Below are 18,372 nucleotides of genomic sequence, written 5' to 3'. Positions count from 1 at the left end.
TCTGGATACAGTTGTATATTTGAACCATAGTAAGGTGATATAGTAAAGGAAATAAGGATTTGTATATTTGAGTAAAACTGGGGATTAATAAGAAGAGTTTGAGAATGTATATATCAATGATCAGTTTATAAGACAAAGGAAGTTATGATGTTGAGTTTAAATAACGGAAATTTCAGGATGTATGAGAATGGAGGTGAAATTGACAAGTTATGTAAACGAATTTTGAGATAATTTCGATTGGAAGGGATGTATGTGATTGGTTGACTACGGTTTGTGCCCTTGATTGGATAGATGTTATTGATTAATTATCAGAGTAAAGGTTATAAGACTAGAAGAAAAGGTAAAGTTGAGTTAATCAATTATGATATGAAATGAATGTAGTTGTGTATTCTGCTCAGATAGCTATTATGCAGTAAAGAAGATAAGTATTTGCATGGAACCTTAAGGAAGGAAAATACAAGTATAAGAATGATAAAGAATGAAGTTTTGTATAAGTAAATCAGTTATCAAAGTTATGAGGATGTCATAAAGATTGGTACATAGAGATGAGTATAACTGATAAGACAAGAGTATGTGAACATGAAAGGAAATATATGATTTGGGGTATAAGGAATAAATAAAGGAGTAATGGAGTAAAGAAATGAAAGGAATTTAGTTAAAGGATCAGATACGATAAGGGTTATATGGAAGTGTAGATGACAATTTTGATATAAAAGTAAGAAAAGTGTGCAAGGTGATGTAAAAAGATTCTTTAAAGTGTATGTTGAATCATATTTAAAGAAGATTTAAGGTCGCGCTTTTGGTTAAATGATGATGGAAAACGAATTTGGTTATTATTGTAAGGCAGTTAGAGATGAATTTATGATGTTGGGTAGTGAAAATGGATGTTATTGTCTACATGATTAGTGATATTATATGAAGTCGCAGAAATGGTCAAAGGAAAATGCATAATGGAATGAGAGAAAAGACAGAAAGGGATTAAAGTTACTTGTTAATGTTTATATGATCAGTGACAGCAGATAAATGTATAAAGGAAAAAGGTAGTTGAAGAAAAAAAGGAAGAAAAGATTAAGAAATGAGGTAATATAAGAACAATAGAAGATGTGTTCTTATTGATTTGCTCAGTGAAAATTCGAGGACACATTTTCTGTAAAGGAGGGGAGATTTGTAACATCTTCAATACCGGGTTAGTGACCAAATTGTAAAATTTCAGGAATTGGTGATTAAAGTGGGATAATTGAATAGTTCAATGATTTATTGAAAATATGATGAAGGTTATTTAGTAATTATTGAATGAAGTAAAGGGTAAAATAGTCATTTGACATAAAAGATTTTTATTTTCCTTTATTAGATAAGGAAGCCAGGTGGAAGAGAAAAGAAGGCAAAATAAACTTCCAGAGTTCTCTTCTTCTTCTTCAGCCGTGAGTCACCATGTCAAAGGTGAGTTTTATGGTTAGTTGATTATTTGTTAAAATAAAAGTTGGTTTATGATTATTATATGATAACTAAGCTTAAGGAAAGCTTAAGTTATCTTAAAATCAAAGTATGATGGAGTTAGGAGGGATTAAAGATTTGAGGTTTTTGGGTGAAATCTTGAAATAGAGTTCATAACTAGAGTTGGAAGTTAAATTTGACTTGTCAATGGTCTAATTAAGAAGTTAGAAGCCATAGAATTGGAATTAAAACATATTGCAAAGTTGGTTTAATTCTTGAGTTACATATGAGGAAAAGAATTTTGAAGCTAAAGATAGTTTATATGGATATAAATTGGTTTAAGCATGTGTATATGAGTTGAGAACATGAAAGGGGTTGAAAGATGTAGCATTTGAGTTGTTTTGAGTAGATTTTCGGGCTTAAAAATGAATTATGGGCTATGTGCATCGATGCACATTCGAGGTGCACCGATGCATCAAGGGTAAATTTCCAGAAATTGTTCAGAGTGTATCGATGCACAGGAAGTGCATCGATGCACCCATTAAAAATGGAAACATCGAATGCAATTAATGCATCGATTTATAAGGAGTGCATCGATGCACATGTTATGGGATACATCGATACACTGTAGAATGCATCGATACACTTCAAGGGAAATAGAATTATACCTTTCTTTTGGTTTAAGAAATGATAGATTAGTGTATATCAATTGGATACTAATATGTATCAATGTATGATTATATAGATATCGAGCATGAATAAGTCCCGGAGAGATTATCAAGTTATTATTCGATCGCAAGAGAGGAAATTATAAAAATGGATTGGAACTTAGTGAGGCCAAGGTGAGTGCGTATTATTTTATATATGATTTTTAATAGGAAATAAGACTTGTGACAAGTCTAATTTCTATAGTATTGTGCATGAAGCATGAACATGTGTTTGTTATAAGTGTCTGAGTTATATGTTATGGTATGTGTTGACATGTTATTGTATATGTATTTCATGGTTGATGTGAATATATGCTATGTTATGATGATATGATAAGAAATTATATGAATATAAAAGAGAAGTTATGTGATAAGATCTTTGAGATATATAGAAATGGAATATAAGATTACGCGAATACATGATATGTGATAAATTAGGTAATAATATGGGAATATGGTAAAAAGCGAGTTTAGAAGAAATGATGGGAATGAAGTACTCAAGTGTAAAGGTTATATAAACAATAAGAATGTGAGTTGAGTAAGTGAATAGTGGTATGAATATTTATGTGAAATAGTAAAATAGAATTATATCATTGAATGAGAATTGAAACAAGATAGATAATATTGGCCTATATGATGATATGAGACTTGAACATAAGTGATAATAGGAACATATAAGATGAGTTAGATGGGAAAGATACATATGCTTTAATAAAATTATGATATATGGGTTGTATGATGGAAATCTACGTAATCATATTAGAAAGTTATAGGTACTATATGAATTGAATTAGGTAAATGATTAGATTAGTATATAAATGAAATAATAGAAGTGACATATGTTTATGAGTGTGACAGATGTGATATGATCTAGGTGAATATCATAGAATGAGCTATAAGCTATATGATATGAGATAAGTTATTTTATACATATATGATATAAGCTATTAATAAGGACATATGAGATTATGAGAAGGAGAATATAAATGATGTGAATACAAGTATAGGAAAAATGATATATATATATATATATATGAAGATGAATTATATGAATACACATTTAGATGATGAAATGATGGATTTTATGAACATGTGAATATCTATATATATATAGGATAAGACATAAAAATAAGATATAAAAATGTGACAAGAAATGTGAAATAGTATGAAAAATGAATATGAGCTACGTGATATGTAAAAGTGATTTACATGTTTATATGTATATGTGATTCAACTTATGTGACATAATCTACGTGCTATTTGAAAGTGAACTACGTGTTTATGTGAAAGGACATAAATGATGATGCCCATGTTATGTGTCATGAGAGCTAGGTATAGTTGGCATGCCAAGAGTCGAGGATCTACGCGGTCCTTCGGGACATATATGTATTCTTTGGAACATGTGTGAGGTCTTTTGAGACACATACTTGATCCTTGGCATATGTATATGATTCTTAAGGAATGATATGTGGTCCTTAGGGACAACCTTATATGGCACTTCAGTGCATTTCTACGCGGCACTACGGTGCAATTCTACGTGACACTTCGGTGCAATTCTACGTGGTACTTCGGTGCAATTCTATATGGCACTTCGGTGCATTTATATGAGCTGTGGTGACAACATTAGTGCATAACCTCTATAGACTCATATATATATAGTTCTCACATGTGTACATGGGCTAATAAGAAAAACAACAAATATATTACATGTGATTTGTATGCTTTTGTGATATGAATGGTATTATATGATTTATATGATGATATGTGGATTGTATGATTAAATGAGGCAAATGTTGGTTAAAATGCTAGGTATAAGAGGATATGTATTAAGTGATATAAATGATAATAATATTGATAATGAAATAAGGCTAATGATGGAAATGATGAGTGATGAATATATGTGTGTATATGTTTTTATATTTAATGATATATATTGCATATGTGTTATAGGGAGTTGTTACATGAATAAGGGTATGAGTGATAGTAGTAATTGTTCATGCATGATTACAAGCTATAGTATATTTTATGTTTATTGCCTCACTAAGTCATCGACTTAGCGTGTGATTATTTCATATGTAGGTTACTGAAGTGAGAAGAGTAAAGAGCAATGTGGAGCAAGACAAGTCAGTTCTTCTTACCAAATGTCAGATCAGAAGAAAGGTGAATAATATGTATTTTAATACATAAAGTTCTAGTTGACATGTATTTAAAATAATATATTGTATAAGTTCTAAATAGTTCGATAAAAGTTTTGAATAAGTTATATGTAATAATAAATTTTAATTACTCACTATTTTATACAAGTAAAGGTTTTTGAAAAGTCAATGTGACACTTCGGACTCAGATCCAGATCGAATACAGATTGAGGGCGTTACACTAGTGGTTGGTGAAACTGGCTATTGACTAACATCTGATCATTATTACTATAACGAGACAATAATGTAGTGATATAATAATTTATTAAATTTGTCGATGTGATTTTCCCATAATGGACAACGTTGGATTTAATTTATTATAATACCTTATGAGATTTAATTGCATAAAAGTCCAGATTTTAAATTGATTTCTGGATATTCCTGTAAAGATTTGTATCTTATCGATTAAAGCGTCTTGTCTTTTAACAGTTAGTTTTCACATTTAATGTACACTTTCACATGACTTAAAAAAACTAACATGTTTAAAATATGATCAGAAATTTTAAATATACTTCAAGGGTTAATTTGATTAGTGATGATAATAGGTTGTGTTAGATTTTGACCTATTCTTTAGTATAAACACTTTTTTAACTTTCATCCGATTTAATTTAAGTTTAGGAAAATCCTGATTTAAAACTCAGATCGAATTTCAGGTAAAATCTACACTAGACGCACACATATATATTATACCATTTTTATTAGATAAAATAGGGACCTAAATAAAATATATATATAAAGAGATTGATATTAAATCAATTATCCTTAAATATATAAATGCCATTTATACTATTATTAATTTCATGGTTGGGTCGATTATTTTTACTCTAAACTTGACCTAATGTGACCTTACTTCAAAAACACGACTTGAATTGACTCATACTAGAATTTTCAAAACAAAAAAAAGTATTCAATAGGATCGGGTCAAAATTCGTAAATAATAAATTGATGGACACTCGTAATCATCAGTTAAGGTAAAACAATTGAATTGTGATATAATCAATTTGTCAATGTTTCATCATCATTATATATATTTTATATTAGTATTAGTATTATTTATCATTCATCGTCGATAATGATATTTATTTGCGTCTATTATTCATCGTCGATAGTGATATTTACGTGCATATATATCATTATTTAAAGAAATATGAGGGTTGTTTCTATGGCAAAGCCAAAAAACAATATTTTTGACTAGAAGTAAATAATAAATTGTAAAGGGCTAAAATGTAATGTTACCGTTGCATTAACTTATCAATTTTAAAAAGATTGAATTAAAAATTCATCATTTATAAGAGGATCAAAATGCAATTTAACTTTTATATCAGTTTAAAATTTAAAATTTTAAAAGAATAAAATAAATTTTTATTATTTTAAAAAGTATTAATATATCTTTATCGTTATTTTGTAAAGCGGTCACGCTCCTCTCTCCCTAGCAACGAGCTTGTTTCAGTTTCATCTTTGGAGGCTAAAAACTCCTCTATCATTTGCACATTATGAATCTCTTAGGTTGAAACTATCGTGGGCTTGAGAATTCTCTACACAGTTTGCTTGTTGCACGTATAGGACCTGATATCCTATTTCTATGTGAAGTACATCTTCAACGACCTCACATTTCAGAGTTGAAGAATGGCCTCCGCATGGATGACTGTTTGTTTATGGATATAACTCCTCACTCTTCTGATCTACTTATTCAATGGAAATTACTGGCTTTGGTGACTTTATTGTCGTATTCCAACATGCATTTGCCACTATTGTTCAATCTGATTTCCCTTGGTTAATTGGTGATGACTTTAATGAGATTTTCATGGAGCCGGAGAAGGTAGGAGGTCGACGCCGCTGGTAGGTCGATATGGCTGATTTTCGAATGACTTTTGATCGTAATGATCTTTGGGATATTCAGCCATCTTCCGGTTGGTTCACCTAGCATAAGGGTTCTGCAATATCGGCTAGTATTTGCGAGAGATTAGACACGTTTGTGCCTCATCCGCATAGTTGTCTCAGAATTCTCGATGCCGTCTTAGTGCCTACGCTTCTCACTGGGATCACTGCTACATATTTATGGAAAACTCTTCAACTCCTGTTGCTCCTTCACCCGGCTAGTATCCGTTATGCAACTATTGAGTACAGGCATTTAAGTGATTGTGTGCTTTGTCAGTTTGGTTCCACGTAATCTTTATCAGGATCAAGCATTAATTAAAAAAGTTCACACAACGTTTATAGATAAATGAAATAAATGTTTATTAGGAGAGGAAGCACATATGAGTGATTTGTGATTTGAGAGACACAATTCTCTATCACTAATTTTTTGAGTCATGATATGATAGTTTTGAGTAATTACATGAGATGATTCATGTCACACAAGAAATCATATCTATTGTCTGATGAGGAACGCACGAGTCTATTTATCATTGTAGGAACAAATGTCCACTGACTTAACATCATCGTCTCTCGACTAATTAGAGAAGAGAAAACTCTTCAAACTCATCCTCTATAGCATATTCGGAATAATATAAAATACGTTGTCAATGACACCTATGCAACATTCACCATATTATGTTTTATCAGTGTCGAGTCCACCACAAGATTATTATACACTCGTAATATCATATCTAATATTTATTCCATATGAATTGTATTTTAAGGATGCTACTCCTCCATCACAGTCTATCCCGACAGTGTGACTAATGACATCATTTTTTTCTTTGATTTTTTGCAATTCTCATTGAGTGATAAGATTGTTGATCACACACCTTGAAGTTCATTATTCTACATAGACCATTCATCATCATTGGGGAAGTTCTGCTGTGCGGCGCCTAAAAAGGGCTAAAAAATAGCGTGACCGGTTAAACAAGTAATCGGTTAAAATTTAGACCGGTTATATTATATCATTTAACCGGAAATATTATCAAGCACAATAACATATTAGGTATCGCTTATATAATGTAATAGGTAGCGCTTATATAATAAAATAGGCATTTAACCGGAAATATTATCAAGTACAATAACAAATTAGGTAGCGCTTATACAATGTAATAGATAGCGCTTATATTGACCTATTTTCTCATAAAACCGGTAAATTTAAACCGGTTACATTATAAATTGACCTATTACATTATGTATATCGGTTTCGATGTTTTCGGGATCGATACAATTTTAAATGTATCGACACTTTATGCGTGCAACTCGTTTGTGCTTTATTTTGGAAAAAAGTATCGACACATATTTAAAGAGTGTCGATACATAATGTAGACCTATTTGCTAATTAACCGGTATATTTTAACCGGTTACATTGTAAATTTACCTGTTACATAATAATTATCGATTTCGATGTTTCGAGGATTGATACTTTTTACAAATGTATCGACACTTTATGCGTACACCTCGTTTACCATTCATTTTGGAAAAATGTATCGACACAAATTAAAAAAGTGTCGATACTTTATGTTGACCTATTCTCTCATGAACCCGGTATATTTCTATCGGTTATATTAGAAATTTACCTATTACATTATAATTATCAGTCTCTTTGATTTTGGGATCGTTACTTATTATAAATGTATAGACACAAAATCTAATAGTGTCGATACTTTATGTTAACCTGTTTTATAATTAAACGATGTATGTATACTGGTTACATTGTCAATTTACCTATTACATTATAATTATTTGTCATTAAAATAGTCTAATTTTACCACCTACATTGTAATTTTACCTATTACTTTAAAGTTATTGAATTCTGTAGTTATTGTACATACCTGAATATGTCCTGCAAATTTAATGTTGTACACACCCTTCAACTACCACCACTACCAATACCACATCCTATTGAAAGCACCACTGAAACATGTTGTTCAATGAACCTTTACTTACATACGTCTCCATCAACTCTTGTTGGGACCACTGAAATTGCACAACAAAATTTTTGCCATGGATCATACTGATGCAGACAATGTTAAGCCAACCGAGGAATGCCATAAAGTACATAATGTTGATGAATCTGACATATTGGTTGGTAAGCTCTTCTCTTCACGTGATCAAGCTTGATACTTTTACAAGGAATTCGCACGGGAACATGGGTTTAGTGCACGTCGGGGAACAACACGGCTTGACATGGAAGGGAATATGAAGACACAAGAATTTTGTTGTTCCAAAGAAGGGTTTCGAGTATCAAAAGTCAATACCGTTGATCGTTAACGTGCTCATACGCCAATCACAAGAACATGATGCAAGGCTAGAATCGTAGTTACAGCAACAAATACAAACGATCAGTGGGTTATAAGTAAGTCTTATCAGAAACATAATCATGCATTGTGCACACCTGCTATGACACCATTTATGCGTTCTAATAAAGCTGTAAGTAAGGCTGGTATCGATGAGGCAACAACATTGAAAGAGGTCGATGCTGGTACTTCACAAGTAATGAACTATTTAACGCAGCAGGTAGGGGGCTATCATAATGTTGGATTTACACATAAAGACCTCTACAATGCACTTCAAAGAGGCAAAGCAAAGGAAATCGTCGATGGAGATGTGAATGCGCTTATTGCTTACTTTGATTATAAGAAACATGATGATCCCGAGTTTTTTGTGACATACTCGGTAGACGAATCAGGGGCGTTGCATAATCTTATTTGGTCGGATTCTACATCGAGATCAGATTACATATGCTTCGGTGATGTAATTGCGTTCGACACAACGTACAAAGATAATTTGTATGGTCGATCAATTATGCCTATTGTCGGTGCCAATCATCACCATAACACAATTGTGTTTGCTACTGCCATAATCGCTGACGAGACGTCCCAATCTTTCGAGTGGGTGCTACATAATTTTTTAGAAGCCATGATGAACAAATCGCCTATTTCAGTTGTCACCGATGGGGATAGGGCAATGCAGAGGGCTATTAAATCTGTTATCCCTAATGCTAAGCACATATTATGTTCTTGGCATATTTCTCGCAATGCACAAGCTAACATTGGTGACCCAAAATTTACAGCAGCATTCTCAAAATGCATGGTTTCCTGGTGGACAACCGACGAACTTGATATTCAATGGCGTTCAGTTGTTTCAGAGTTCAGCGTCGGAAAGCATTCATGGGTGATTGAGAAGGGAAATACTCGGCACTTATGGGCACAAGCATATTTAACCGGTCATTTCTTTGCTAATATTCGCTCAACACAAAGGTGCGAGTCTATGAATGTTTCACTCACAATTGCACTGAAACACAAGAAGACATATTTAGATGTTGTTCGTGCAATTGAAGATGGAATTAATAGAATTCGTCTGAACGAGTTGAAAGCGGATTACTTAAGTTCCCAGACGAAACCCTTCCTGATCACAAAACTGATTGAATTTGAAAGTCATCCTTCTGAGATTTATACGCGCGAATCTTTTCGTGCGTTCCAAGAAGAACTTCAACGGGAGACATTGTACCAGATTCAGGAAGAGATTCAGTCATTATCAGATGAATTGTTTTATAATAAAATATCGACACTTTTTAGGCGCTATAACTTCTTCTCTTTTAAATATAAAAAGTGTCGATAATTATATTAATTTATCGACACTTTCAATATATCTGGTAGCTTTTACCGGTTTTATCATTTTGAGACATGTTTTGTCATATTATTACCTGTTATATTGCTATGGATCGATACATTTGTATAAAATATCGACACTTTTTAGGCGCTATAACTTCTTCTCTTTTAAATTACAAAAGTGTTGATACTTATATTAATTTATCGACACTTTTAATATATCCGGTATCTTTTTACCGATTTTATCATTTTGAGACCTGTTTTGTCATATTATTACCTGTTATATTGATATGGATCGATACATTTGTATAAAGTATAGACACTTTTTAGGCGCTGTAACTTCTTCTCTTTTAAATATCAAAAGTGTCGATACTTATATTAAGGGTCTGTTTGTTTGACTGTAATTGGTTTTCCGGAAAATGAATTACTGGAATTGGAAAATGAATTACTGGAATTTAAATTCTGGAAAATGAATTACATTTCTTAAAAACGTTTTACGAAAAATATTTTCCGTAAAATGAATTACATTTTTCTGAAAAACATCTGAAAAACGTTTTATGATGTTTGGAAGATGTTATTTAAACATTTTTTCCACTAGTTGAAGAGTTTTTTTTTTAAAATTATTTATTACAAATATTAAATATAATAAATAATATTATTTATCATAAAACTTAATATTATTATTTTAAAATATTAAAATAATTTATTTATTAGTAAATATTATTTTTATAATTTTATTAATAATTTTTTTGTATATTTTAGTGAAATAAAATATTATAAATTATATTAATTATTTATTAAAGTAATAGTGTTATATTATATTTTAAAAATATTAATTAGTATATTTTAAATATCTTTATTAAAATATTATTTAAATATATAAATAATATTATTCATTATTAAATATATAAAGATTTTTATTATATATTATTAAAATAAAAATATAATATCTTATATTATTATAATATAATTGATTATTTTATAGAATATTAAAAATATAATATTATATTATTATAAATATTAATAAATAAATAAATAATATTTTGATGAAAATGATATTAAAATATTTTATTAATATTAAATTCATAAAATAAAATTATTTTGAGTATTTATTCTTTGAAGTGAAAAGTTCGGAAAATGACTTACGGAAAATGAATCCGTAAGTCATTTTACAGAAAACACAAAGGAAATTATGTTACTAGGAAAATAAATTACATTCCGGAAAACCAATAACGAGAAACAAACACTGGAAAACATTTTCTGGAAAATGAATTACATGAAACAAACAAGGAAAAACATTTTCCGGAAAATGAATTACGTGAAACAAACAATGGAATTCGGGGAAAATCAATTCTGTAATTCCAATTACGGCAAACAAACACACCCTAATTTATCGACACTTTCAATATATCCGGTAGCTTTTTACCGGTTTTATCATTTCGAGACATGTTTTGTCATATTATTACCTCTTATATTGCTATGGATCGATACATTTGTATAAAATATCGACACTTTTTAGGCGCTATAACTTATTCTCTTTTAAATTACAAAAGTGTCGATACTTATATTAATTTATCGACACTTTCAATATATCCGGTAGCGGTTTACCGGTTTTATTATAATGACACCGATTTTGTCATATTATTACCTGTTATATTGCTATGGATCGATACATTTGTATAAAGTATCGACACTTTATATACGCTATAACTTATTCTCTTTTAAATTACAAAAGTGTCGATACTTATATTAATTTATCGACATTTTCAATATATCCGGTAGCGATTTACCGGTTTTATCATAATGACACCGGTTTTATCATATTTTTACCTGTTATATTGCTATGGATCGATACATTTTTCATTTGTATCGACACAAACCGACAAGCTAAGTTTGCCGGTTACCAAATTTTTTAATATTTTCTTCATGATTTCCACCTATAACATTGTTATTACTCGATATTTCAGGTAACACTAAACCGAATTTATTTAATATATTATAATGTATCCGGTAACGCCGTATATTAGCCCGCATTTCCTGAGACAATCCCTCATCATTGACCTGATAACATACATTGATACCGTCAACATTAGACATAATCAAAATAATAAAAATAGTGACTATGATAATCCTGTTGATAAGTAATTAACACAAAAAAAATATGGCACAATATATACGATCACCCTCTATGAAATTCATTCACGAAGAACTCATAATTAGAAAAATATTTATTTTTATTTTTATTATTTGTTAAAATTGTTTTTTACTTATTATAACACCATAGTTTTTAGTTATTGTAAATATTTTATTAATATTATAAATATTTTGATTTTATTTTTTAATGATTTTTAATATATATTAAAAATACTTTTTTAAACTCATTCACGAAGAACGTTTTTTTGTATATGTGATAAAATGGTGCTAATTTGAAAATTAATTAAAAGAAAGGTGAGTCTAAATATATCAAAGTTTTTACTAAAAATACCAATTTTTTTGTTTTTTAATAAAGGTATAGGGTGTATGAGCGGCAAAGAAATAAAAAATGGGTAAATAAATTATACTAACTTGCGCCGAGTTGGGGGAGCTTTTTTAATGTGTGCAGTATGGCAGAAATGGGATTTTTTTTCATGAAACACCTTCCGGTTGAAAAGTACGATTATTAAATCAAAAGTCTCATATTTGCTATAAATTTGTTCGATTAAAAATATTTGTGATAACTGAAAATTCAAAGGAAAAAAATTAATATGTAGCAAAAAATTAAATTAAATTAAAATTGAAATAATTTAAACAAATCGAAAAATAAAATGGGTTGCCTTCCATAAAACACTTTGTTTAACGTCAATTTTATTTTCCGATTTTTTTAAATTATTTCAATTTAATTTAATTTTTTTACATATTAATTTAATTTTTCTTTGAATTTTCAGTTATCACAAATATTTTTAATCAAATAAATTTATAACAGTTTTAAGACTTTTGATCGAATAACTGTAATTTCTAATAATTGAAATGGTGATTCATGAAAAAAAAATCAATCCCATAATTCATTTGTTCATTTTTATTTCTTTACCACTCATATACCTCACACTTTTATTAAAAAAAAAAAATTTGAAATGTTTAGTAAAAGTTAGTATCTTTAGTAGTGCCCTTAAAAGAAAGGGTTAGAATAAGTTATAATTGGTTGAGGTTGATCTTCGAGTAAAAAGGGCAATTCTAGGATGGTAGCCATAAAAAAATAGTCTCTTACTGATTAGCTATTGAACGTAAGTCCTCTTAGTTGATCATAACTTGTAAACACTTCACTTCGTTATCATAGCCCTTGGCTTTCCGCCATTATCAACAATGCAAGCTCTTCAATCCCCAACCCTTAAAGCTTCCCCTCTAAACCATCTCCGAAAACCCAACTCAAAACCCCATTTTCCCAATGTATCAAGCATACCACATCGGCCGACCAAGAGTTTCTCTTCCATAACTGCTTCATCCCCTACCGTTTCCGCTCCCAAGCGCGAAAAGGATCCAAAGAAACGGGTCGTTATTACGGGTATGGGACTGTTATCCGTTTTCGGGAACGATGTCGATGTTTACTATGATAAATTGTTGTCTGGGGAAAGCGGGATTGGACTCATCGACCGGTTCGATGCTTCAAAGTTCCCCACACGGTTCGCCGGTCAGATTCGGGGTTTCACTTCTGAAGGGTACATTGATGGAAAGAACGATAGGCGACTCGATGATTGCTTGAGGTACTGCATTGTTGCGGGCAAGAAGGCGCTTGAAAATGCTGATCTTGGAGCTGATAAATTATCTAAGGTAATTTCTCCTCTGATGGCTTTTGGTTGGTGGGTTTTGTTTAGTGTATTGTTTTCTTGTGATATTCATGTTTTGTTGCTGAATTATCGATCATAGGTGATTCTTTTCAGTATCTGCGATATTTATATGAAAGAGATGTTCTTTTATATGCTCCAAATCTTACCTACAGGTGCACCTTAATCCTACAAATGACGACATTTGCTTTGATTGCTGCATAAGTCCCAACTGCAATTAAATTTTGTTATGAAAATTTTTGTTGGAATGAAAAATTGTAGCTCTTATATATTGAGTCATTATGCAACTGAAAAAAGTAGTTTTTTTAATCTTCAGTGGGATGATTTCAACAATATATATGTGAACTGCTATCAGGGGAAAAATGTTAATATTGAAATTAATTAATTTATCAGATTTTGTTTTGGTTTACAACTGAATTTTAGCCTGATTCGAATTTTGGACCATTTAGATGCTTCCTCTTAAGAATGGCTGTATGAACCATTCCATTTGAGCTAAGCTCTGGTTTCATTGGATTACTAATTTTATGTTCAATTTCTAATGCATCTACCAGAAATATGCCCTTACAATGGTAGTTAGAAAGATAAAATTATACGAATTAAATTTATGATTCGAATTCCGGACTGGCTGGATGGCACCTTTTAAGAATTGCTAAATGAACCAATTGAGCTAAGCTCTAGGTTCATTAGATTACTAGTTATACATTCAAAGTGTGATGCGTTCACCAGAAATATGCCTTCAAAAAGATGTTTATGGGATGGATGATTTCTCTTACCCTAGAGAATCGACAGATTCAAGAAAAAAGCAATATGTTTAAAGTGATATCAGTTCTTAGAATTGTTTGAGTTCCTACGAGGTTGGATTGATTGTTCTCATTCTTTCTCTCATCAAGTGATATAGCTTATCTACTCCATCTTTAATTTACTTTAGTTCTTTTGCTTTGCTTTAAAATTTCAGCTCTTGTATTTGTTGTAGATCAATAAGGAGCGAACTGGAGTGCTTGTTGGAACTGGTATGGGTGGTCTTACAGTGTTATGGATGATTTCTCTTACCCTAGAGAATCGACAGATTCAAGAAAAAAGCAATATGTTTAAAGTGATATCAGTTCTTAGAATTGTTTGAGTTCCTACGAGGTTGGATTGATTGTTCTCATTCTTTCTCTCATCAAGTGATATAGCTTATCTACTCCATCTTTAATTTACTTTAGTTCTTTTGCTTTGCTTTAAAATTTCAGCTCTTGTATTTGTTGTAGATCAATAAGGAGCGAACTGGAGTGCTTGTTGGAACTGGTATGGGTGGTCTTACAGTGTTCTCTGATGGCGTTCAAAATCTAATAGAGAAGGGTTATAGAAAAATAACACCATTCTTCATTCCTTATGCTATAACAAACATGGGTTCAGCCTTGCTTGCGATTGAGCTTGGTTTCATGGGTCCCAATTATTAAATTTCAACCGCTTGTGCAACGTCCAATTATTGCTTCTATGCTGCTGCCAACCACATCCGTCAAGGTGAGGCTGATTTGATGATTGCAGGCGGAACTGAAGCAGCAGTTATTCCTATTGGGCTGGGGGGTTTTGTCGCTTGTAGGGCATTGTCTCAAATAAATGATGATCCCCAAACTGCTACAAGGCCATGGGACAAAGATCGAGATGGCTTTGTAATGGGAGAAGGTGCTGGAGTATTGGTAAGGTTCCATTTGAAACAATATACTCCTATATATATACATCCTTTAACTTCTTGTTTGTTGTTATGTTTTCTATTTCGGGTTAGTGTCTTGTTCTGCTTCCATGGGCGACTTGCTCCTTTCTAATTTTGAAATCTCTGCACTCGAAGTATGTTGTTTGATGCATATGGAGCCTAACTATTAATCTGATGTAGAGTGGGAATGTAAGTATAGATAATCATCCATTTGGAAACTGAGAAAAAAAATTCCACTTGCACTTGTATACTTGGCTCTCTTTTATCACATTGAACTACTTGGTTAATGCGACTTAAGCTTTGAGTTAATAGATTGGTTCTTTTGCATAAAGGTTCTTGTTTCGATTGATACTTAGCTATTTATGGTTATATTCAACTGACTGATCTTATTAAGGGGGAAAAGTTCAATAGCCGTTTTAATGGATTATTTCTTTTGCTCTCCAGGTAATGGAAAGCTTGGAACATGCAACGGAAAGAGGTGCGCCGATTATAGCTGAGTACTTAGGTGGAGCTGTTAATTGCTCATCATATGACTGATCCAAGAGCCGATGGTCTTGGGGTGTCTTCATGCATTGAGAGAAGCCTTGAAGACGCAGGTGTATCCCCTGAGGAGGTGATTCTTCTTCTTTCACTCAGTTCTCTTTGTGCATATAGTAGGAGTAATTCAGTTTTGTCTGGTTTCTATTTATTTCTCATTTCCCGTGCTATGTTGTCTCTTCAATTCTTTATATCCGTATTTGCTGAAAACTGTGGAAACTTTATTTTTCGAAAAATAAATTCAATAGCACTAATGTATTCTCTGTTTTACGGGGGAACTTAATATTAGTGTTTGAGTTGAATCTCTTCGAAATTTGCATACCTCAAAACTTTTATTATCTAAGTAAATTTATGTCCTTAGGTGTTGGGTTGTTTTTTCTTTTGTTGGAGGTGTAACTTAGGAATAGGGTGATTGTCTCTGGGGCTTTGTGGTTGAGGAGGTGAGAGTTTTCAGTGATTCTGGTTTTTTGTAATGGTGTCTATCCCCGTATGAGGGTATTCCGTGTTTTCATATGTACTGGGTGTTTTATTTAATGAAATATGAGGTACTATTTTCTTTCTTCCAATGTTCGTTAACATACTTGTTAGTATGTGGACGAAAACGAAGGGAGTTTTTAATGAGACCTCCAACTTTTATAAAAAAAAAGTAAATTTATGTAGATCTTCAGAGGTTACAAATGAGCAAACTAAGAAAGTCCTATTTCTTTTCAGGTTAATTACATCAATGCACATGCAACTTCTACTCTAGCTGGTGACCTAGCTGAGATAAATGCTATTAAGAAGGTATTCAAGAATACATCAGACATCAAAATCAATTCAACAAAAGTAACATATCTTTTTCTCTCCTACATTTCGTGAAATTCGAGATGACTATATGTAATGTTTCTCGTCTGCTATAGGCTAATTGCGTTGCTTCTTCTTTCAGTCTATGATCGGTCATTGTCTAGGTGCAGCTGGTGGTTTGGAAACCATTGCCACTGTGAAAGCCATTACCACAGGATGGGTGCATCCCACCATTAACCAATTTGTATGTTCTAGTTGCCTGTTTAATATAAGATGGTGTATGATCTTTCTTCATGGACCAAATTGGCAGTGTGCATGGCCATGCCATGGCTAGTGAATTTTCGATACTCCTTTCTGAATCTCGGTTCAGACTTTGCTCAGGGCCAACCCTTAACCCATATCACTATTCAAAATATTTAACAATATATATATATAAAATTTTAATGGCCACCTAAGTCTCAAATATGTGATTTAGTGCCCACCATAACTCCTTTTTTTTCTTTCGAAATATTTTAGTTTTATTTATACACTCATTTTGGTTAACAAAAACCTTTTCATGATTCCTCCTTTTGAGATTTCCCATCCAAAATAGAACATCTTAGGTATTTGGGAATTTAGTTTGTGCTTTCATCTTTCATCTTCAGAAACCTCACAATCCCCAATGATGATTGTTTGGATAACATCTCATTTACTCGACTGGATTAAACAATGTTGTTATATGGACTCTATAAAAGCTTAAGGTGTCTCATTTTCAATGCAGAATCCAGAGCCTTCAGTCGAATTCGACACCGTTGCCAATGAAAAAATGCAGCATGAAGTTAATGTTGGTAAGTCTCTCAATCTATGTTAATTGGATTTAGGTGTATGTTGTTCAACATGGATATATCTATTTTTATTATAAGATTTATTGTATTGGGAGGATCATACTATGTGGGTATGTGTAAGATGACAAGTTCCTATTGTCGTCGTTTGCTTAAATATCAGTTGATTTTGACCCGAACCCATAGCTCTAACCAATCTGTTTATGATTCAGCAATATCGAATTCTTTTGGATTTGGAGGACACAACTCCGTGGTGGCATTTTCTGCATTCAAGCCATGAGTCTCATCAATTCTTGTGCATTTGTTTTGGGAAAAGATAGAATCCTTTTTTGATTTTTTTCATTAGCGTTGTATGAAGTTTCTGTTTAAACTATTTGATTGATGAGACTAATCAGAGCAAGTTTCAAGTACCCTTGGGCCGGGAGTTTTTTTAATAGTTTAAGGTGATTACGAAGTAGTATATGTTCGAAAAACTCTCAATCATTTAATATTAAACGTTCAAATATCTCTGTAGGTGTCGTGCTCAATAAAATTTGTAAATGGATGATGGGTTTAATTTGGTATTTAAGACTTGTGTTATGGATGGGGGTAGAAGATTAGAGATGGTTGTCTTGAAATATTGACCCTCATAATTGCTCATACTCATGTTGCCTATCCAGCTCAGTTGGTAGAACACAAGGTTCTTAATTTTGAGGTCGTGGGATCGAGTCCTACGGTGGGCAAATTCATAATTTGGAGGTCTCTCACGGAAGCTGCTCTCAACCTGACGTTGGGAACAGTCTACTATCCTACCTCTCCCTTACCCTATTACATATGAGAATAAGGCCATCTAATTTATAATTGTTCA

The 18,372-nt window shown here is 31.9% G+C and overlaps 1 pseudogene; it reads left to right on the top strand.

The window, feature by feature from the left end:
- Positions 1-13,160: 13,160 nt before the first annotated feature.
- LOC120158116 lies at positions 13,161-17,916 on the top strand (annotated as a pseudogene).
- Positions 17,917-18,372: the final 456 nt, after the last annotated feature.

The sequence above is a fragment of the Hibiscus syriacus genome, unplaced genomic scaffold (assembly GCF_006381635.1).
Source record: "Hibiscus syriacus cultivar Baekdansim isolate YM2019G1 unplaced genomic scaffold, ASM638163v2 tig00002841_pilon, whole genome shotgun sequence".
NCBI lineage: Eukaryota > Viridiplantae > Streptophyta > Magnoliopsida > Malvales > Malvaceae > Hibiscus > Hibiscus syriacus.
The sequence above is the reverse complement of the archived record's forward strand: the minus strand, read 5'-3'. Positions and strand labels throughout refer to the sequence as shown.